Source organism: Sceloporus occidentalis, unplaced genomic scaffold (genome assembly GCF_023333645.1).
Source record: "Sceloporus occidentalis isolate IW3139 unplaced genomic scaffold, rSceOcc1.0.p SCAF_4, whole genome shotgun sequence".
Taxonomy (NCBI): domain Eukaryota; kingdom Metazoa; phylum Chordata; class Lepidosauria; order Squamata; family Phrynosomatidae; genus Sceloporus; species Sceloporus occidentalis.
In genome coordinates, this window is record NW_028316984.1 from 70,882,995 (window position 1) to 70,906,392 (window position 23,398).

General features: G+C 41.4%; 1 protein-coding gene across 1 annotated transcript in view; it reads right to left on the minus strand.

The window, feature by feature from the left end:
* The window catches only part of GLI2 (GLI family zinc finger 2), a 302,294-nt gene extending 279,377 nt beyond the window's left edge, over positions 1-22,917 (minus strand). The window contains exon 1 of the mRNA XM_089520297.1: positions 22,826-22,917. The gene's annotated coding sequence lies outside the window, so the exon portion shown is untranslated. The remainder of the gene's footprint in view (positions 1-22,825) is intronic.
* Positions 22,918-23,398: the final 481 nt, after the last annotated feature.

The following is a 23,398-nucleotide window of genomic DNA, read 5'->3' on the forward strand; positions in this document are numbered from 1 at the left end:
TTTCCAGCTTTGCTCCACATGTCGGATCATGGGCTGTGCTAGCTGGAGAAGATGGAAGCTGTAGTCCAGATCTAACATTAGGAAAGGCTGGATTACTTGGTATAATCCAGCAAAGAAGTTCTTACCCCCTTAATGCAGACCTGGTGCAAGGAAGGCCGTATTACTGAATATTTGAAACACATTTTTATTTTTATTTTAAAAAAAACACCAGTCACCATTGTAGAATAAGTCTCAGTGCTTCATCATTGATAGTAATACATTAGCTTTTGGCAGAAAATCATGCTGTGAAGTGTCAAAGGCAAGAGCGCTTAGGTTTGTCTCTGTCTCTACAGACTTCTGACGGGAAAAAATAATCCTGGATTCTAACCAAAGTCCCTAAAGTCAAATAATATTGTTAAGTGGATTCCTGATAATACATGTGCCATCTTGCTTTGAGCAAGCACAAAGGAAAGAAAAATCTTGTTTCTAACTACAAATGCATCCAGATTTTTAAACTTCTTTCACATTCTAGGGTGTTGCCTTATTACACGTCTCTTCATATTAATTATAGTGATGATATCTTTACAGCTAATTAATAAGAAATAGCTCCAAATGATCTGAAAGAAGATACTTGGGCTTCAAACAGTTGTTCAGAAGCAGAATTTTGAACATCTTATATCTTTTTAAAATAAAATTATATCAGTTTTGTTATAAGACTAATTCCCTTCCTCACTTTAAAATATTTCAGCTCCTGTCCTGAGAAAACTAGCCAGAAAATCATGCCAAGAGTAGGGGAAACGTCATTGCTCAAGGGCAAGAAGAACACACTCTTCATATGTGGATGGACTCAAGTTCAGTCCCTGGTATCTGATATATGACATAACAGTCAGGAAACAAGACATAGAAGAGATCACTGTTAGAAACCCTAGGGAAAGACAAACCCCCTCTGAACAAATCTTGCCAAGAAAACCCCATGATAGTTTCATCTTGGGGTTGCTATAAATTTAAATGGCAAACAACAAAAATATGACATGAGATGCAGTTTCAAACATCCAAATCAACAGGGATAAAATCAGTCTAACTAATTTTCTTCATTGATTTTGATGGAATTTAGCTAAAACCAACAACCAACTTTCTCTAAGTTGGGGTTGTGGGTGCCTGGTCATTTCTGGATACTATTTTCCCATAAGAAAAACACTCCTGATTAATATCATAAATGTGCAAAGTAGACCTAAGAGTACCATGAAACCCACAGGTGCAGGTTTAAATCTACACACAGTTCATTACATTACTTACCTACTTATAAAGCAGCTGCTTAATGGCCATATAAAAATACAAAGAACAGCACCTAATGTGACCAGAACCTGTTGCAGAATATGTCTTAACACCTGGCCTTTCACAAATCTCTTGCTGTTCTTTCCATAACATAAAAATAATAATTTAAGTCCTGCTATAAATTAGCTTTAATTAAGCAATCTGAATAAATATTACCAAGATGTCATATTTTAAAATGAGCCTTAAAATAGTTCGTGTGTTGTAAAAGCCACAATTTAAACAATTACTTGCTGTGCAGATTTGGTTTGCCATAGACTGGCATCGTTGAGGAATGAGATCATTCACGTGAGATGCACAGCAGAATTGGCCGGGAGATTGGATGGAGTGAAGTTTCAACAAGAGAGTTAACTCCTGGAACCTTCTGCAGACTTTAGACATTCATTGTGACATGGTTTTCCTGCTGAGAGATTTCCCCCCTCCAAACATCTTGACTGATATCAAACTTGCTTATGTTCTTGGTGTTTCCTATCCCTTCAGGCTCAAGGATCAAAACATGGAAAAGTAACTCTTTTTTATTACTACAGTACTTCTCAAATCACTCTGACAGAACAAAGAGAAGGATTCTGGGCTCTGTAGTGCAAAAACTATCTCTCCCCACCTCATATTCTACTAGTGACACTGTGATGAGTGCTTGGCTGCCACCACCAGCCTACCACATCTTCATTAACCAAAAACAAATGTGGCTACTGATGAAGTTACTGATACCTGATGTCATTAAGGTGAGACAGAAATAAAGTTCTTAATACTGTATTTAGTCTCTAGACTGCAATGATGTTGGTTTTAACTAAGACAAAACTACAGTACAATTGTTAAGAAGACTCTCTGGGCTGCAAAAAAGGGTTCTCTCTCGGTGTTTTCTGTTACTGTATCTTGCCAAAACGTGTCTTTAAAAAACCATTTATCTGGCATTCTAAATTTTCTTAATTGAGACCCAGCAACATCCTGAGGTAACCAAAGTTAGGTTAGCTTTGCGCCGGCCTGGCCACATACTAGGGTTGCACGGGGACAGAGTAACCGCACGCCCCGCAACACTAGTACATGGCGGCAGCATAATGGCAACCTCCCATCCACACAGGGGCCGTCACACATGCGCCATGTCCAAATGGTGTGGCACATGCGTGATGTCTCCGTGCTGCCCCAGGCTGCTTACGGTGGCCTGGCTGCGGCGCAGGAAGAAGCTCCAAAACGGAGTTCCTTTTGAGCGTGCACATCGTTCCCACAGCAACCAAATGGCTGCAGGAATGATGCTGGGGAGAAAGGGACCAGGTGCCCCCTTTCTCCTGTGGCTCTGGCTCCCAGGGTGTCCAAGGCATGAAGCCCCAAGGACACCCCTTTTCCGCACCATGGAGAAGTGGTGAGGCTGCCCTGCCCCCAATCCGGAGCGAAAAGGGATGCCACAGACCCACCCCTTTGGGGCAGTCTGTACCATGCCATAGTTAACTAGATAGTGCTGTATTGTGATGTCCTCATAAAAACCATATGATTCTTGATTAGATGGGACCATCATTGTGACAAATTCAGGAAGGAGAAAGAAACTACTACTAGCAGATAAATGTTGGTAAACTGGACTGGGGAAGAAGGTAAATATTCAATTTTTTGCCAAAAAAGAGGCAAAGCCCCCCCCACCCCAAATTTGACAATTTAGAACAAAAAAAAATGAACCTTGAGAATACTCAGCACAGTATGAATCATCTACATTGTTGCAGTATATTCAAGCTAGGCAGAGTATGTTTGTAAATTGGCTACTAAACAACAGGATTTGGGTTTGGAGATACCAAGGACTTTTTAGTCTTCACAAATTTTATCATTATTTTGCAACCAGAGTTATGAAGGCTATCTCTAGACACAATGTATATGAAATAATGACAATGCAATCCTATATATGTCTACTCAAAAGCAAACCCCAACTTGTTCAGTGAGATGCAAGATGCATGGCTTTTCAGAAGTAATTTCACTCAGTTGAATGAGATTTAATGCCTGATAAGTATATTCCTAGTAGAGAGTCTACAAGGGATATTGATACATAGTAATTCCAACTGCAAAGTTTGTCTGAATCTTAAGCAATGCTGCAACAGAGCTTGTGCTAAACTGGAACAAATTACATTTCATATGGGGAAAGAAATTATCATGTCTATTTAGTTCCTTGAGCGTTCTTGATCTTTAACTCACAGTGTGGGCTCCCATATGAAACTGACGCCAGCCTGATTAAAAGCAGAAGAGACTCTGTGGAAAACAGAGTCTGTGGAAAACAGACTCAGAGTTGTACAAGGAGTTTTATTTTTTACCTGAATAGATGATTTGACACCAGAACAATAGAGGAAACAACAACAACAACAACAACAACTCTGTCACCATCTTCAAAAAACCCAGACTCCTTGTATCCAGGTTGCCTTGCTATGGAAGCTCTGGAATGGGTTGAAAAAAACTCCATTCTTTCACTAAAGCTAATCTGTCAGATTAGTATGAGAAGAGATTATGTAGCTGGAATAGGAAGAGAAGAGGGAGGGTTAAAAAATATTTCATGTTATGCTTTCAAATCATACCAAAACATGTGGTGCTTGTCTCCCAAGTCTGGCGCTAAGGAGCCTGTGGTCTGGCAAAAGTTTGAATTTCTGGTTTTGATTTCAGAAATCATCACAAACACTGGAGCCGAAAAGCACCAAGTAACATTTAAAGGGAAGGGCTGTAAAATCCTCGTTTATGTACCATATATGAAATTAGTCATTGTTCTCACTGGAGTTTATGTTCCAGTTCTTTTTTCATATAATTAAAATGAGAATGACTTCAAAATAAGAAGAAGACGACAACACTGGGACTATGTTGGGTCTTGCCACAAGAACCCTTCTTGGCACCAAAGTCCTTACATCTCTGAGCTTAATTCTTTGCTTGAGAGCACAATTAAAGTGAGGCTCTTGAGTAAATCTGTAGTCGGCAAGTACCAACAAGGAGCCCTGCTTCCTATCTCTAAAGGCATGTTGTTCCAATGGCTTTATCACAATGTGTCTGTTACCAGACATCAACTCCCAATGAAATGAAGGGTAGGGAGCAAGTTAAGGTGGCTTTCATATATCTACAAACCCCCAGTGTACCCCATGGTACATTTTCATGGTACCATGTTTATACTCCCTCCACACACACTTAGAATTCCTATTACCTAGCTGGCTTCCCCCAGTCATGCCAAGTTCACTATGTGCTTCATGAAATTTTGTATAGATCCAAACAGCCCCAACACGCTCCCATATGCTTCCATGTCCATGCCAGGGTTGCCCCTATTTCCACTTCTGATAACACATCAGGGCTGACCTAAGACATTTTGTTGCTGGAGGAAAACAAAACAAAACAATAACAACAACAACAACGATAGCACCCCTTCCATTACATATTCAAACTCTAACTGGACTGGCAATTGAATGTTTCTCTAACATGAGCAATGGGATGGCATCTTTTATGGCACCTGAAGACTGGTTTAAGGGGATGCAAGAAGATCATTTGGCACACAGTTTTTGCCTGCAATAATCTGCTACTGCTTGAGGTAACCATCTCCCTTTCCTTAATGATGGGAGCAGACCTGTTGTTACACACCTTCATTTTGAAGCTGCCTCTATTTTTTGGTTGCTTTTCAAAGGAGGTCACCAAAATCCCTCTGTGTAACTAAAAGCTTCCCATGTAGTCTTATGGGATTCCAGCTGCTGCACATCACTGTAGTTTATTTTACTTGCATGTCTGGATCATGTTGGATATCCCACAAGCAACCTACACTATAGTATAGTGGATATAAATCAGCTGCAGTGGCTTTCGCCTGTCTAAAAAATAAATGTTCTGCTACAGTATATTCTAAGACATGCCATATAGATAATCAAAGACACATGCTCAAATGTGTTGTTTCTTACACATCATTCCCTGATATGGGATCGAGGGTCTACAGCTGAGCACAGCCAATATGGGGAGCATGGGTGGGAGAATGCTGTTCCAATCATAACCTGTTCATGGGGTTTCTCAAGACGTTTGGTCGGCCACTGCAGAAACAGATCTCTTGAATAGACAGGCCTTTGGTCTGATCTGCCATGGCTCATCTTATCATCTTATGTTTATGTTCTTTTGTGGAATAGAAGAACTACACAAGGAGGTCTAATGGAATAACTAAGGCTCAGGGAACTATCAGTGATGTGAAAAACCAGTAGGGAAAATGAACAGAAGCCAGGAGGCTGGAGAGCTTTCTATAATAAAGATGTTGGAAATTTGGGAGTTCTTTTCAGTCCAAGACATTAGTAGAAACATTGTATTTCATTTACCTATAAATACATAATTCAGTTGTTCACAACATTATGGGTTTTTTTCTGTGTGAATTTGATCAGAAAACAAAACTTTATGTAACAAAAGAGGAATTTTGCTTTTCCTCAATGCCAAACTAGATCAATGTATATAAAAATACATAAAATATCTTGATTTCATCTTTGGATGATTAAAAAAAATTGAAATTGGAGTTGCAGTAGGAGACAATGAAGAAGTTTGTAAGAGAACAGGGAAGTGCACAATATATAGAGAACTACCACACTGTCCTAGTAGGTCACACAATGGCATATTTTAATAGTCAGGGCAAATGAAGGAAAGCCCCAGTGCTGTGCGGCTTGTCATTGGCTTCAAAAATTAAGTCCACATATGCAGGGGGGATTTTGAGAGCTGTAGTACAAAGGAGGAGGAGGAGGAGGAGGAGGAGGAGGGAGTGGAGAACATTCCCAAGCTCTGCAGAGGATGCCCAAATTTCTGTAGTTATTCAGTGTGATGGTTTGGATGTAAAAAGGAGCAAAATAGTTGTGACATTGAAAGCAAGCTGACCAATAAAAGTGACACCCACAGCACTGCACTTTGTTTGAACTTCTGCCCCAGTGGCTGAGTGCTCTTCAGCCCATGCAAGGCAAGAGTTACACAACTGTTCTTAAGGATGGGTGATTTTAGTATGCCCAGAAGGTATAGGAAACACAGCTTTTAATTTAGCAAGTAATGACACGCAAGAGAAGAAAATAAGACACTACATCTACTCCAAGGTAGTCACCGCTAAGGTGAAGGGCAGAACAAATTGCAATGAAAAACCCTGATGCCCAGATCCCTGGGGGGAGTAAGAGTGGGATGAACAAGAAGCTTGTTTGCCATTATGGGTGTCCAAAAAGTGAGGGCTCATAAAGCAGGAAGGTTTATAGGCCTGCACTAATATAAAGAACAAGGAAGTGTTGGGATTACACTGGACTAGATAAGCAAGATTTTGATGCATTTAAAGAGCTGACAGTTTTTGTATACATTGTGTGCATGCCCATACAGTGCAGCCAATTTCCAACAATACAACTATCTCCCTCCAGGTTTGTATTTGCTTGTACTTCTAATCCATAGTTGTTTTCTTTTGAAAACTACAGCAAAACATTTATGATTCATTGTCACCCATCTGCCCTTTTACATTGTCTTGCTCAGCAACATGCCACAGATGATACCTCTTCAGGACCAGCCAAGAAGCTCTTGCGTCTCAGCAAATGTAAGTTTCATGATCAAGTGCACACAATATGAACAATGTACAGGGTACAGCGAATGTCTTCTGTTCAAATTATCTAGAAAAGGGATTCGGGCCCTTTGGTCCCCTAAATATTTTTGGGCAGAACTTGGAAAAGTTTATTTTTTAGACTACAGCTCCCCCCAAATCCCAGCCAATTTGGGATTCTGAGTATTATAGTCCAGACTTTTTCAGGCTGTGGTTTTGGCCAACAACTCGCTGGGTTTGGTCAATAAGAAAGGAAATGTCTAATTAACAATTTGTAAGCCACTCTGATAGCCTTTTGGTTGAAGAGTGGGGTATAAATAAATAAATTTATTATTATTATTATTATTATTATTATTATTATTATTATTATTGGAGTTGTAATCCAGCCATCTAAAAAGCCAGAGATTCCCTGCCCCTGCTCTAGGGCACAAAAAAGTGTTGAACAAGAGCAGTTCACATTGGCAGAGGTCTTACATCACAGTTTTTGCCATTTGCCTTTGCCCAGGGAAGTAGCCAGGATTTTAGGAAGGGGGGGTCCAGACTAAGTGCCACCATTATAATGGGTCTTGGGTGCAGTGGTGCAGCAGCACGCACCATTCATTTTTGTAATGGAAGGGGGGTCCGGACCCCAACAACACCCCCCCCCTTGGTTACGTCCCTGCTTTGCCCATGTACCTACAGTAAGTGGCCTGGGCAACACCCTCTGCTTAGCTGCTTCTCATGGTGAGCAACAAAAGCTGGGGGCTCTCAGGTGCAGCTCCATCTCCCCAGCCACATATCTGTGGGGATGCACCCAGGATCATTCTAGGTGGTCTTGTGCATGAAAGGAAGATAATAAAGCTTCCACCCCCAGTATCAGGCTGCTCCTGTATTGCTACTCAAGAACAGTTGGAAAGAACCCAGGGACACCCTTACAACCAATTAGTGGCTAGGGACAGTGAACCTGATGCATATTAGGGCAGTGCCTTGCAGAAGGAGATATTGAATACCTCCTTTTTCAAAGTCTGAAAAAGTGCATAAAAAGGGATAATCCCTAGTTAGGTCTTTCTATGTCCCCAAAAGGATTCTTGACAAGTTATATTGTTGGGCAAGCATCTTTCTCTTTATTTGGGTTTGTGCAGGACATGTTCACAGTGGATTTGTGCCCTTGTCCTGTACAATGTCAACTCTTCACTTTCTTTACAGTTAATTTTATCGCACATTTTAGGAGCTGGAAAATATTTCATAGACTTCATGGTACTTGGGCAGTGAAAACCAGGCTTTAAACCTTGATCCTTAAGCCACTGAAATATGAAAACCACAACATATTATTATGAGCCAATGAGACCAATGGATCAATCCAAGGTGCTTTTGTGCTTGTATTTGGAAATGACAGAATGAAAGATCATCCATCATTGGATACATAGGACCTCCAATTTCTGAAAAGCAAAGCTAAAATCTATTCTCATCATCAGCAATTTTAGATGTATTTATGTGTTAGGTGGGAATTTGTACTGTCCTTAGCCCTTGTGTAAGTGGGCGGGGGAATAAATGTTATCAGTTTTAAAACCTGCAAGTAATACAGGCATTCAGCTTTGCTGAGGTCCACAAATTACATCCAACCTTAGTAGCTAAAACTTGTTTCTAATAGCCAGGAAGAATGCAGTAAGAATGCATCTGAATACACAAGAGAGCGTCTTTTCCTATTTAACTCTACCATAGAATTAAGGCTAATCACCGTTCCCCCTGAATCTCCTTCAGGTAACTCTCTGCAAACTTGTTATAGTTAGTTAATTTGAAATGTTCCTTTTGAAGCCGTTATTGCATACATTTAGAGTGCAACTGTTCAGGTTTTATTTCATTCTCTTATTAAACCAAAAGATTTCTTTAAGGCAACATTAAAATGCATATAATATAATAAATTGCTCATGAGGATTCAAGAAGTTGTTGTTGCTGTTGTGTGCCTTCAAGTCATTTCCAACTTATGGCAACCCTAAGATGATCCTATCATGGGGTTTTCTTGGCAAGATTTGTTCAGAGAAGGTTTACCATTGACTTGCCCAAGGTCATCCAGTGGGTCCCCATGGATGAGCTGGGAATCGAACCCTGATCTCCAGAGTTGTAGTCCAACACTCAAGCCGCTAAACCATGTTGGCTCTCATAATTGATTAAACATTAAATTTCTTTTAATTTAAAAGAAATATTAAAAGTAATTTTCCAAGCTCTAGGGAGAGGATAGTGTTGGGGAGAAGAGCAAAAGAGACTGCAAGGCAGAAGCAGCTGGGTATATGAAGAGTGCAAGAAAGAAACCAGACAACACCCAAGAGGGAAAAATGGAGAGATTGAAAATGGCCATGCGCCCCTCAACTTACCAAATGCAGTTACAGTACTCCTAGAAAGGGAAGGAAGGGGAAAGTGAAGAAACCTATGCCAGTACTGTTCAGAATTAGAGATCAGGCTTTGCACAAATAACAACACAGAGATGCAATGGGCCCAAATACTCACAAGACAATATTTTTATCTGCTCCCTCAAAATGTAAACAATGAGAAAGGGTCTCTGAACTCATTATGACACTGTTTTGTTCAAATAGTCAACTGCAGCCACATTTTTCACATGTTGCAACTTTTTTGTGAAAAACAACCTTGGTTTTGTGCTAAAACTTGCACAAAGCACAAAATATATTTGCACAAAGCAGAAAGTACAGTGCATAAGACCAAGTGCCTTATACGTGAAACTGGAGTCCCAATTCGAATTACTTCCATAGTGAGAGTGAAGCAGAGTCACTTTGAATCCAAGGCAATTCACGTGATGAACTATCACACTTGAAGAACGAAATTGTGGTAATTGTGGTCAAAGTGGAGGCAGTGCACATTGTATTACCACACCGGTACATAGCATGTGGATTCAACTATTCAAATCAGCACCCTTGCGTATGCTCAGTGGGGGTCTAAACACATCGTGAACCTTTGCACTTCCGGGGTTCCAGTTTCATGTGAATGCGAGCCTCACCTGAATGACAGCTTCACGTTTCCTCTTTCCTTCTATTTTATTCCCCCTGAAACATCCGAATGTGCCATCCTTGCCAGTTCCCCAAACCTTCCCAGCATCATCCAAACGTACCCTTCTTCACAGTCCTCCATTCCTCCCTGAAACATCCAGCACTCTTTCTATGGGCTTTGGAGTCCGTTTTTTCATCCTAACCAGCAGCCATTTCTATGGGCTTTGGATTCAGATTTTCCTCCATGCTCCTGGGTCCTCTCTGTCAGATTTCCCTCAGCCATTTCTATGGGCTTTGGATTCAGATTTTCCTCCATGCTCCATGGTCCTCTCTGTCAGATTTTCCTCCATGCCCCCTTGCTTCCTGTGTCCTGGGAGGGATGGAAGGTGAGTACCTGGGACACCCTCCTCCTCCTCCTGGTTCCTGTTTCACATGAATGCTAGCCTTACGTGAATGACAGCTTCACGTTTCTTATTCCCTTCTATTTTATTTTATTTTTTACTCGATTTACTCTAGAATGTGTCTTGGGTCTTCTGTGTCAGATTTCCCTCCATGCTCCCCACCTGCTTCCTGCGAATGTATCCTGATTCTCCCTGTCAGATTTTCCTACATCCTCCCACCTGCTTCCTGCAAACTGTCCTGGCTCAGTGCTATGGAATTCTGGGAACTGTAGTGTCATCCTTCTCTGCCAGAGAACTCTGGTGCTTCAGCAAACTAATAACTTCTTCTTCTTCTTATTATTATTATTATTATAAAATAAATTATTATTATTTTAAAAATAAAGTATTATTATTTTAAAAACAATAACTTATTATTAAGGAAATATTATTAATAATAATAATAATAAAAAATTCACTGCAAAATAATCAGTGTAAAAGCTCCAGGTTTACTTGGAAGTAAATCCTTTGGATCTGAAGGAGACCCATTTTGGAGTAGTGCAGAAATGATCTGGTTTCCCTTATTCTCCATGCTCCCTAAAATACCACCTCCCTGAATCCAATCCACTCTCCTTCCTTTTGTAACAGTAGCCTTCTCTTAGGCTGGACTGGATGATCCTTGTGGTATCTTCCAACTCTATGTCTCTATGATTCTATGAAATCTTGTATTTTAAAAAAAATGTATATTTCCATTGTTGTTGTTGTTGTTGTGTGCCATTATGTTGTTCCTAACTTACGAAGACCTTAAGACAAACCTATCATGGGGTTTTCTTGATAAGATTTGTTCATATATACATACACACACACATACGCATATTCAGCAACAACAACCAATAAAGCTTCAAAACATAATAAATCGGTCTAAATATTAGAACTTATTATTGAGTAAATCATGGTAACTGTAAAGTTTCCATTTGCATAACATTAATTCATGATGGCATGTAAAACAAATTCATCACACCCAGCTATACAATGGCTTGATTTATGCTGGAATGGGGAAAAAATTAGGAGGACAAAATTAAATTGACAAGATGTACGTGCTTCTGGAAGTAAAAGGTATTTATTTTTTCTCCACAAAGCATCAAAACATATAAATTATGAAAAAAGAGGCTGGGCAAGAGCATCTCTAGAAGTAAATCACACACTTGGTTCACACACACATACATGTCTGCCAGTTATTGATGTCAAGCATGGTGAAGATACTCAAGAAAATCATTACCATTCATAGCCACTAAGAGCCATTAAATCTCAATCAATTCAACTTAACACAAGTGTACTTCAGGGGCCCTTACAGTTCCTTACAGATGCAGCTCAAAAAGTCTTGCCTGACTTATTGCATTGTCCTCCATGCACCAAAAAAGCTTTCTAAAGTGCCCCTCTGAAAAGGAATAGTTGTCTTTTGCAAACGTTGTTCTTTTAACTGTTCTTTCCTTAATCAATAGATTTCTTTTCTTTCTAAGCTGCTAAGAACAGAGAAGAAGGTTCTCTCAAAACCCCATAAGTCATGATGTGGGAAGAAGAAAAAGATATTAATGTTTGCTTAAGAGGCTTCCCTTTATACAGCTAGAGTGGATGGGGGTAAGTGGATATTTGAAATATTTTCATTCATGACCAGTAAATATATTCTATATCCCCCCAAACTGTCTCGATGTGGCAGTGACAGTCTCAATTAAACCTTTGTTGTTCCACTTTTCCAAATGCTTTTAAAATGTCTCGGCTTCTGCTTCCTCTTTCCACTTTCCCCCTTTGTCCTCAGCATACTTCAGATGTAGCAAACTGAGCTCAAACTGCAAAAGTAGTTTCTACTCAGTGAGAGGGAAGAGGAGGGACCAGAATCTTGTCCTTCCTGGTAGGCCCAGGCAAAAGCAAACTGCTGCAACTTCTCCTTGCTTGTGCGTTCTTCCTCGTCAATAATCTTTGCAATCTTGACCACACTCTTTGAAGTTGTTTGGCCACCTTTCCGAGATTTCATCTGTGAAATTGTGGAATGTATAATATCTAATGACTTTTTCAGCACAGAGGCACTAATCAAATTAGATTATGATGATGAAACCAGGGGCTTATTGTTTGTAAGCAGAGAGCAGGAGCAGTCAGTCACATATGTTTTATTTGTGGTTTGGTTACTATGGTGAGCTATGTCTTGTCTTTCCTCTCATACGCCACAGTCATAAGCCAAAAACCATAGATGATGACTCTGGCTTGTTGGTGAGCCAGAGATCCTAGTTCATATCATGCTAAACAAACCCCTGCTGGAATGTTTGTCATTTATTTAGTCACTTCTACTTCCAGATGAAGAGAGCCAGCATGGTATAGTGGTTTGAGTGTTGGACTACAACTCTGGAGACCACAGTTTGATTTCCAGCTCAACCATGAAACCCACTGGGTGACCTTGGGCAAGAACCATATTCTCAGCTTCAGGGGAAGGCAATGGCAAACCTCCTCTGAAGAAATCATGCCAAGAATCTGACTTTTGTTAAAGCAAGAAAGGTTTCACCCTGGGAAGAGTATGGATAGGAGATGGCCAGAGATGCATATGTAAGAAGTACAGCATTATGATGCACAGAATTAGAGCTTCACTTCTTCCCCCACAGACTAGAGTATATAAATACTCATTATGGGTCAAACAATTAGAGAAGGTCACCAATGAAGCTGAGTGCATCTGAGCACACATTCCAAATGGTCAGAGAGTGTATACAGGAATCTATTAACTACAGTGCTATTCACATGTTCTTTCATAAAGAATTGCATATGTGGATGAGAAATTAAGATCATGCCCCCTGTTTTCATGCCCTAGGCTTCAACTACTCAGTACAAACAATTTACAAAACCACATAGTAAGTCAGTAGTTGGGAAAGTTACTTTTATTTGGATGTCAGTTCCCATTGCCAGTAGCTGTGCTAGCTGGGGGATTCTGGGAGATGACATACAAAAGAGTAATTTCCCCAAGTTCAGTACAGTGCTTCAGTGAACATGTAGCATTGCAGGGCAGCAAGTGGGATCTCCTTCCTTTCCCCCTCCAACAATAGTGCCAGAAGTTCTTAAAAGTAGATGCAAAAGAATAACAAACTCCTCTTCTGGGTATAATTGTGGAATTTAAGAACTGCAGGCCTATATACCCAGTTCCCCTCACTATGGCACAATCCCCCATATTTAAACACAGTTGGCGACTCCACTGCCAGTGAGAAGAATACAGTGAGACAGTGAATCTGCTCTGGATACGTGGGCTATATAATGAGTATATACTGGGGCACAGTCTTGACATGTGATAGACTATTCAAAAGGTGGATTGATAAAGCAACATTCTTAATAGGGATCTTTTTTTGAATAAAATGTAAAATACACATACAATTCTAGCACTATTTTTCCCCTTAGGTGATCTATAGTGATTGGCTACTACTAATTATGTTCCTATATATTTCTTAGGCACATGCATACCTCCTCTAAAGAGCGCATTGTGGTACTTGGGGCTGTCCTTTTAATTATGAAAGAACACTCTTTAATAGTGTTCCAAGACCTAATACTCTCTTTCTGTGCGTGTACACACACACACACACGGATGGATGGATGGATGGATGGATGGATGGATGGATGGATGGATGAAAACCCCCAATTCTCTCTTATGATGATGGCCTTCAGTTGGCATCTTTAAATGTTCTGCCTTCCAATCTATATTCAGAAGGTCACTTTATGCAAGTTGTTGTCCATGGTGTCTCAAGGGGGCATCTTGTTGGATAAGACTGACGCTCTAATTCTAACAGTGTCCTGCTAAGCATCCCTTAACTAATAATGTACAGGAGACATGATAAAGATTCTTATCCCCATTCTTCATCCCCAGCAACAGATAACTAGGGGCATGCGTGTTTATGCGCTCGCAAGTCACCTGTCAATTCATGGAGACCCCATGAATTCCATAGGGCTTTCTTAGTTCTGGAATACTCACAAGGTGGTTTTGCTATTGCCTTTCTCTGAAGTGTAGCTTATGTCACCTGATATTTGTTGGCAGTCCCTTATCCAAATACAAACCAGAGCTGACCCTGCTTAGAGTCCAAGATCTAAGTTGTAGCACTTTTAGGGTATTTAGGCCATAATCAGGAATTTATCTTCCAATTTCATTCATACCTACACACCCTTACTTTTATTCTGCTTTGTGCCAATGAGGGAAAACTAATATTACAGTGAACATGAAAGATTATGACTGTATGCAATACAATACAAATTTTGTGAAAATCTGAAGATCAAGAAATCTGTAACCAAATTACTGTACGTGATAATCAGCTGTTTTGTCTCAAAAAGTGTGTCTGTGTATTTATACTTTCGTAAAATATATCTGAGACCTTCAGGAAACCTGAGTAAAGACTGTAAAAATTAGCAAGTGCTAATGCGAAATAAATAGGAGAATGTGTGTTCAACATTTCATCAGAAGAAAAGTACCATGTATGGAGATGAAAGAGAAAAGAAACATACATTTGGAGGACAGCCATGTGGTTCGTCACACAGGATTTCTATATCTTGCTGTAATAGAAATACAACAGGAGAGGCACTAACTGTTCAGGGATTTTCTGACTGATCCAAAGAGGGCACTGGCACAGTGAGTGTGGATGTGTGTATTTTAACACATCATTCTGGAAGCCCCATTTAATTACAGGGTTTGAGTCCAACTGGGAGCAAAGAAACTGCTTTTCCACTAGGCCACCTGAGATCATCCAGATACTGAAACTATTTGTAAGTTAACAAAAACATTTGCATCATAAAACACGCCAAGGCAGCACAGAAGCAAGGCAGATGTGGAATGAGCAAAGATCAGGGCACTAAAACAATTGGGGCTGTAAATTACAAACAGTAATCCGCAATCATTGCAACTTGGGTTTAAAATGCCAGGCAACTAATGGGCTTCATTCTACTCAAAGAAAATACTTTTATCATCTGCAGTCCTGCAAGTAGCAGAGGCTAGCATTTGACCCTCACAAAGGTATCAAAAGAGAGAGAAAAGCATTTATAATTGGGCTTTCTGTCAGGTCAGGCACATTAGCAGTGCAGCTGTTTTTTGCACTTTCTACTGTATGTCTTACAGTAAGTACACAATAAAGAGGAGATTTCTAGCTCAAAGGTTGGGGGCACAGGCAGCAGGGGGGTGGCAAGTGGGGGAGCAGAGACTGAATTCAACCTAGTGCTAAAAGTTCCTTTTATTTCACTGTTGTTTTTGGTTCATTAAATTTTCCACAGATTTGCAGGGAAGAAAACATGATCAATAAACCTTGACAAAAGTGAACGTGTGAAAAAGGCAAAAGAAAGGCAAAAAGGGGAGATAAAAGTGATAGCCCGATTGGAGTTTTCTTCGGGAGGCAGATGACCAAGAGCTTTGCATTGCTGAATAATCTGAATAGGCCATCATTTCTTTGCAGCTTTTCACTTTCTTTCTTCTTCGGACTGTTGGAACTCTTCACTCAATACAATAGTAAATGCACTGAAACTGGTTTTCTTATGCTAATGGATGGGGATCGGGTACTCAGAGTTAAAACACACTTCCCACCAATGTGTTTTCTCCTTCTCTCTCTCTCTCTTCCCTGTTCTTTAAAAGGGAAAAAAATACATTAACCTATTCAAGTTAACCCAAAACGTCAGAGCCCGCTTGAAGCTTATCCTCACTGATGCACAAAATTAATGTGGGTTCTCCCCTCCCCACCTTCCTAGCAGGGAAGAGGGGGGAAAGTCTTGACTCAGGGTAAGGCATCTTTTAAGTGCCACTCAGATGGGGAAAATCAAAACTGGAGAGCAGAAAGCCACAGAAATTTAAAAGATCAGCACTTCATATTTTAACATGTCGTATTTTGTTTGGATTCAGTTCGTTGTGCGGACGCCAGCGTCAATTAAAAATATATTTTATATATTTTAAATAAAGAGGATTTTTTTAAAAAATATATATAAAATAAAAGTTCCTACTATAATTGGTAGGCTCTCGGATCCATATGGCTATTTATAGTTTTTAGTGAGAAATTCAAATACCAATTATTTTCCTCCCAGGTTCTGGCCCAAGAAAGTCTTTACTTTGTTACATCATCAAATGCCCAGAATTAACAGAAAGTAAATTTTCCAGTCCTTAGGGGATAAAGAAACTGTTTCGCTCAGCTATCCTTCCATTACATTTCTGGAGATCACATATTGTCTTCATTCTTTATTTAAAATCTACATAGTGAGCACTGGTTGCTACTTTTTTTTCTCTGTGTGTGACTATCCCTGGTTTGCAGTCTACGCCAAAAAAAAATGGTTTAAGCAAACGGTCTCCTTCTGTTATTTAGCCTTGAGTACTGTATTGTCACACAATCTGAGTCCCCACTCAATTGCCCTGTAAGATCCATAAGTGCCCAACGAGTGTGCAGAAGTGTACAAGTGAGGAGCAATAGATCATTAAATAAGATGTTTTTGCTGCAGCGGTGTGGGTAAAGGAAGTAATTACCTCTCAAGATTCAGTTTCTGGTCAGTGTTTTTCCTTGAAAATGCTAGCAAAATAAACTCCAATTCTTGCCTATATTTACCCTGCTTTCGAGTGTATGTCAAACACTTTTCAAGTAAATTAACACAGCGCAGCCTACTTCATTCATAGAAATTCAGATAACAGAACAAGCAGCTCAAGTGCAAACATCCATAGCCCAAGCAAGATGTAGGAGAGAGGGCTTGAAGCTGTAATTAGATAATAACCGTATTTTTTTTAACTATTTAAAATAGCCCTTCTCTCTTTTTATAAACCTACCCCTTCAAAAATCCTTGGCTAAGATTGTTAAGTGTACTCATTGTAAGGAAAGCAATGGATGGGTGTTTGCTACACAAATAAATATAGAGTTTGGGGTGACTGCGGGCTGAATTTGCTTTCTTTGCTAATCTGTACTGGAAACTCCACTGTGAACAAGGCACTTCTGAGAGTACAAAAAGCCTGAAGGATTTGTGTATCTTTCAGGACACAGTGCAAACAACTGGCTTACAGTAGGCCAACAGGAGCTGAGGGAGCAAGGGTTGGCAATATCTATTCAGTTTCTACAAAAGTCTTCTCATGTGTTTAGGAGTGAGAAAGGCTCCTCAGAAAAGAGTAAGAGGAAAGTGATTCTAAAATGCTTTTCCAAGCCAAATTAAATTAAATTGCCATTGCAAAGTCTTTCTCTAACATCACAATCTTAAACACTTAGATCTAAAACTCCTCTATATATTCTTCCCACCCTATAAGTCTCAAGGTAGGTATGTGTGTAGCAAAACTGATCTGAAATCATGTATGTTAATGATAATACTAAAAAGATCAATATTATATTAGAATTAGTAGAGGTAGTTTCCTGTTTTAAAGAGTATTTTACACACACACACACACGCATGCACACAAGGACATGCGAGAGTATTTCAAAGTTATCACAGTGGGCAATAAGACTGTATTGGGAGTGAACATACCCACATAAACTTCTACATGTACATATGGATGTCAGTCCTACTGGGCTCAATGAGAATTTACTCCCAGCAAAGTTGTGTAAGATTGCAGCCTGGGTCCCATTACAATCACCGATATTAAGCATGCATGGGATTCTGTTTTACCTCTGAGATTCTTAAAAGAGCAGACTGAATCTACCACCATTCCAGACTTTCTACCTTCTACATAATAGCTCCCTCTTTACCTTTCTGTGTCTCAGAATAATGTCCCTGTCATCCTCTCTCTCTTTACTTGTATTGTTTTACAATATTATTTACATCAGATGCACACACACTCGTGCATCAGTTGTGATTATCTGCGAACCCATGATCAGATAATTTATAGAAGAATAAATATGTTTCAGAAATCTGAATCAAGAAGAAGGGGGGGGGGATGGCAAATCCAAATATTTAATTTGAATTTGTTTTAATGATGAAAAGATCACTCTGTACTTTTTCTCACTACATTCAACTTTTATTTATCATTAACAGAGGGCTATCTAGTTGTACAATAACTCATTATGATAGCATTTCAGTATTTAAATCTGAACCTGGTTTCTTCAGCATGATTTGGTTAGATCCAGACACAGCCATGCTTAGAGTAAACTCAGTGAAATTGCCAGGACACACAAATGAGTCATAAATGAAGTAGCTCTCATTGTTTTCACTGGGTCCACTTTAAGCAAGACTATACTTGAACTCACTCTTTCCTCTCTTGCATTTTTTAAAAAATATGCCTATCCAACTCTTTCCAGACTTTCCAGTTGACAAGTGCAGATCAGATCTTGTAGATGATCCTCAGGATTCTCTATCAAAAAGGAGAAGAATTTAACTCCATGCTTTGCATCTAGCTAAATGTTACAAAGATCCCACCCAAAACTGTGGTAAGTCATTAAATCCTGATTTAATTCATGAATTATATTGTAATAAGGACACACAAATTCAAGTGAGCATTGTACACCAATCTTTAAAGGAGTTTTAGGTTAACTAAACATACTACATACACAAATGTCCAACTGTGAAGATGTATACAAAAGGATACACCCAACCCTACTCTTTGTTTTGCCTATGAAGAAAAAAAAAAAGACCATGGAAAGATGTTGGAAACCTTTTCCTTTCAAGAGTAATGGTTATAATATGTTTTCCTTTTAAGAGCAATGGTTACAATTCTGGGTACTGCAAAATTGTATGCTTAAAGGAACGACAACAATGTCCAGGATTAAGTGAGTTTTCCTTCCCATCTTGATTTAAAAATCACCTGTTTGACAACCGCATACCTGAGTGTTTTTAAAAACTTCACAGAAGAGAAGCAGTTCAACATTGGTGGAGTTTCTATCACGAAAAAATTATGGGAATGTCTAATAACATTTGGAAACTTGCCCTGTTTTTAATTGCCCCACAGAAAGTTCCACTGAGGGTAATTTGTTTGAGAGAGGTGGAGAGAGAGAGAGAAGGGGGAAAACATATTGCCAGATGTGAAGTTAGACTCAATGTGCCATTTATTTTGAGGGCAAGTCAAAGTTTGACAGGTGTCAAAATTTCCTGGCACTCTGGGCAACATGCAAATCACTCCGGGCAAACATCCGGATTTTCACACATACCTCCCTTCTCTTTTACACACACACACACACACACACCAGCAAAATAATGTATAGGCAATATGCAACTATCGACATCCACTTTATAAAGCTGGAAAAGACCCATTCTAATCTTGAAAACTTCCTTTCCAGGTGAAAGTTAGCTGTCTAATCTGTTTTCCTTGCAGCAAAAAGTAAGTAAATGTGTTTTACATTGCTTAAAAAAGTTTTCACTTAAATCTAAGGTAGCTAGAACAAACAGATCAAATCAGTAAGTCTTTGCGAGAAATCTGTCTTTTCCACTTCTGTATATTTTGGATTTCATCGTTTATTTACTCTAGTCTTTTGGCTCCGGGTCCAGGGGACATGCCAATACAATATTTGTTTAAATGCTATTTTATGCAGCATGCGAGAGCAACGTTTACTTTCAAATTCTTGGACATCCCCAGAGACCTGATTGCATAAAACGGAGAGAAAGTTTTACAACTGCTCTTTTTATCTATAACAGTCAATAATACATAAACTTCAAAACCCGGGGATACACATGGCTTGTAAAAGCATACTTAAATATGCACAGGATTAGAAAAAAAAATTATAAACTGAGAAAAATTAAAATAGACTCCTAGTGTCCAGTATAGATTTTGTCTTATAGGAACAAGGTGCAGCCTTTGCTCTAGGCAGATATATTCAACTATCTATAAGGGCCACAATCCAGCCCAAAGCATCACTGGACCTGGGAAATTCATTTGGTTCAATGGACACAGGATTGTGTTCTTATGCTGCAGTCCCCTTCCCAATTACCAGAATTCAACTTTCTGAATAAACATGCTTCAATTCATGGGATTTAACTTTCTGAATAAACATCCTTCAATTCATATTAAAATTTAGAAGCACTCCACTTTGCACAAACTGTGCCCATAGGCATATTCAATTTAACCGCACAGGGAAAGCCACAACGAACATACATCTTTCTAATTTTTCTTCCTTCTTGTTCCTCCCACACCCATGCCATGTGTTATTTGGATGGGCTCCCATAATATTATTCTTTTCTGAGGCGTTTGCAGTGAAAGGTGACTAACAATGGTATGAAGTTTTGTGCGTTCTGCTGTGCACCGAGAAGATACATTAAACAAGGGCTGTTCTAGGACTGCCAGGTGTTCTTTGTTTTTTGAGCAGTCCGGGCTTTCACAGCATTTCTGAACATAGCTTGATGGTCCCAAAGACCTGAATCCAACTGGTCTCCCAGATCAATAGAACTCAGTGAAGTTCCCAAGTTCCCATCGACTCCATGGGTCTAATCTTGTTAGGACTGGCAACTGGATTGAGGTCATAATAGACCAGTGCTAGTCAAAGTGGTGGTCCCTGGACTGGCACCAGTCCCTCAGTCACTGGCTGCTGCTCCCTGGAAAGTTTCCAGGTAAGAAAGAATTGTACTCAATGGGCACAAATGTCCTTGCCACAGTGCAGGAGAGAGGATGCCATTCCCCCCACATTGAAAAGCACTGTCCTAGACTATAAGGAGCATGATCCTTGCAGATTCTCAGCCCCTCACTAAATGAGTACAGTGGGCCCTTGGCATCTGCTGGGGTTTGGTTCCAGGGACCCTCACAGATACCAAAATCTGTGGATGCTCAAGTCCCATGAAGTACAACTGATGTAATAATAATAATAATAATAATAATAATATGGTTTATTTATAGCCCGCCTTTTCCCAAAGGAATCAAGGTGGGTTACAATAGGAACAAAATGAAATGCATAAAAATTCATAAAACAGTACAATAGATCTGAATTCTATCCCTAACCCTAACATAAATTGGCATCACACTATTCAAATGATAGCGCAGTGTCAAACGGGATGCCATCAAAGGGCAAAATTACACTTTGCTTTCTGGCGTTCACATACTGTTTGAATGTTTTGGAGCCGCGGATGCTTAAATCCATGGACAAACAATCTGCGGATAGAGAGGGCCGACTGTCCCCTAGCTCTGAAGGGCCCCTATATAGATAGAGCTATAGCTATAATGAAGGGACCCAGCAAAGACTGTTGCTGCTAGGAAGAGCTCAGAGAGAAGACTTTGCAACTTCAGCTTTCTAACTTGGAGGAACGGGGCACAGCACTTGCCAACAGGAGCAGCAGCATCCCGGTCCTTGACTGGAGGGCTGCCTGGCTGTCTTATTTGGGACACAAATACAAAGACCTCAAGTGTGGCTCCCCGAAGGAGTCCGTGTCTCTTCCTCTGGGGGCCCTCCCTCCCCTCTCCCCCCTCCCTCCCTCCCCGGGCAGCGCACCGGCATCAAGTTGCACAGCGCCGGATGGTTGGCATTCCTTCCCAAATAGACTTGACGAAAGATCGCTGGGCTCAAAGGAGGGACGGGGGCGGGGGGGTTGGAGAGGGACCCACACACACAAACGCACACAAACACACAACTTCCAGGCCCCATCTGTCCCCGAGACTCTCCAGGATGCAAAAGAACAACAACCCCAAACTAGTTCAAGTTGCGATGGAGGGACCCTCGCTGACTCCAGGTTGTCTCCGGATGCCTTTGGTCCATGGTCCATCATCACCCGCAGAAGAAGATCGATCGATCTAGCTATCCATCCATTCATCCATCCATCCATCTATCCTTTTCTCTCTCTCTCTCTAGCCATCCATCCATCCATCCATCTATCCCTCCATCCATCTCTCTCTCTCTATCCATCCGTCCGTCCGTCCATCCATCTATCTATCTGTCCGTCCCTCTATCCCTCCATCCCTCCATCCATCCCTCTCTCTCTCTCTCTCTATCCATCCATCCCCCCCTCTCTCTATCCATCTATCTATCCATCCATCACCCATCCATCCATCCGCCCCTCTATCTATCTATCTCTGTCTATCCGTCCCTCTATCCCTCCCTCCCTCCATCCATCCATCCCTATCTATCTATCTATCTATCTATCTATCTATCCATCCATCCATCCATCCCTCCATCCCTCCCTCCCTGTCCTGGGCCGCCTCACAGGCTGCCCTCCTGGCGCTGGAGGGGTCCTGGAAGTGAGCCCTGACTCCTGAGGAGACAAAGCCCGGCCCTTTCGGAGAGAGGCTCCTCTGGCCCGAGGTCTGAGGGTAGGAGCCCAGGGCTGGAGCCTCCCGAGTCCCCCGGGGCTTCCCTCCCTTCCCTTCCCTTCCCTTCTGCAGAGGACTCTCGGCCAAGAGGAAAGTCCCGCTTCAGAGTCCGAAGCGCCTTGGAGGCAGACACCGCCGACATCGGCAGCAGCAACAAACTTTAGGGCGGGATGAGGCTGGCTTCCCCTGCTGCCCCCCCCCCCCGCCTTTCCCTCTCCAACTCCCAGAATTCCATAGCCTTGAGCCAGAAAAGAGTCAAAGGCGGCCTCCAGTTTTGCAAACAAGAAAAGAAAACCCGGGGGGGGGGGCTCTCTTTCCCCAAACTCCAGCTGCATCCTCCCAAAGAACCCCCGAAGTCGCCCTGAGGAGAAAAGGCGGCGGAGGGGAAGGAAGAAAGAAAGACAGAAAGAAAGAAAGGAGAGATGGAGAGAGACAACTTTACCCGAAGAGAAGTTTTCAGCCGGCCAGCGGTTGTCCGGTCCCCGAAGCAGGGCTGGGGAGCCCCCTCGCCATCCTCCCCTCGGGAGACCAAGTTCTGCCGTCCTTGGGGGGGGGGGGTGCGCTCTAGTTCCCCGGAGCCTGGAGGAGGACCGTCCGGGAAGGAGGGAAGGGGCCGAGCTCAAGAAGGAGGAGGACCCCGCTGCTGCTGCCTCTGCCCGGGCTCCGCTCTCCTCCGGCCCCCCTCCATCCTCCCTCCCTTCCTTCCCCAGGCGGGACGAGGGAGGAAGAAAGTTTCCCCAAGAAAAGGAGGGAAGGAGAGACTGAGAGAGAGAGAGAGAGAGGGCCAAGGAGGAGGGAGAGGAAAGGCCCCTTCTCCCTTCTTCTTCTTCTTCTTCTCCTCCTCCTCTCCTCTCTGTCCCAGACTTGGCAATCCGGGGGAAGGTTTGGGAACTCGAGTCAGATGACCCTCTCCGGAGCCCCAAGCAGCCTCCGAGGGATCCCTCTTTTCTCTCCAGTCCACGCCTCCTCCTCCTCCTCCTCCTCTTCCCCCTTTCCTCCTCCTCCTGCTGCTGCT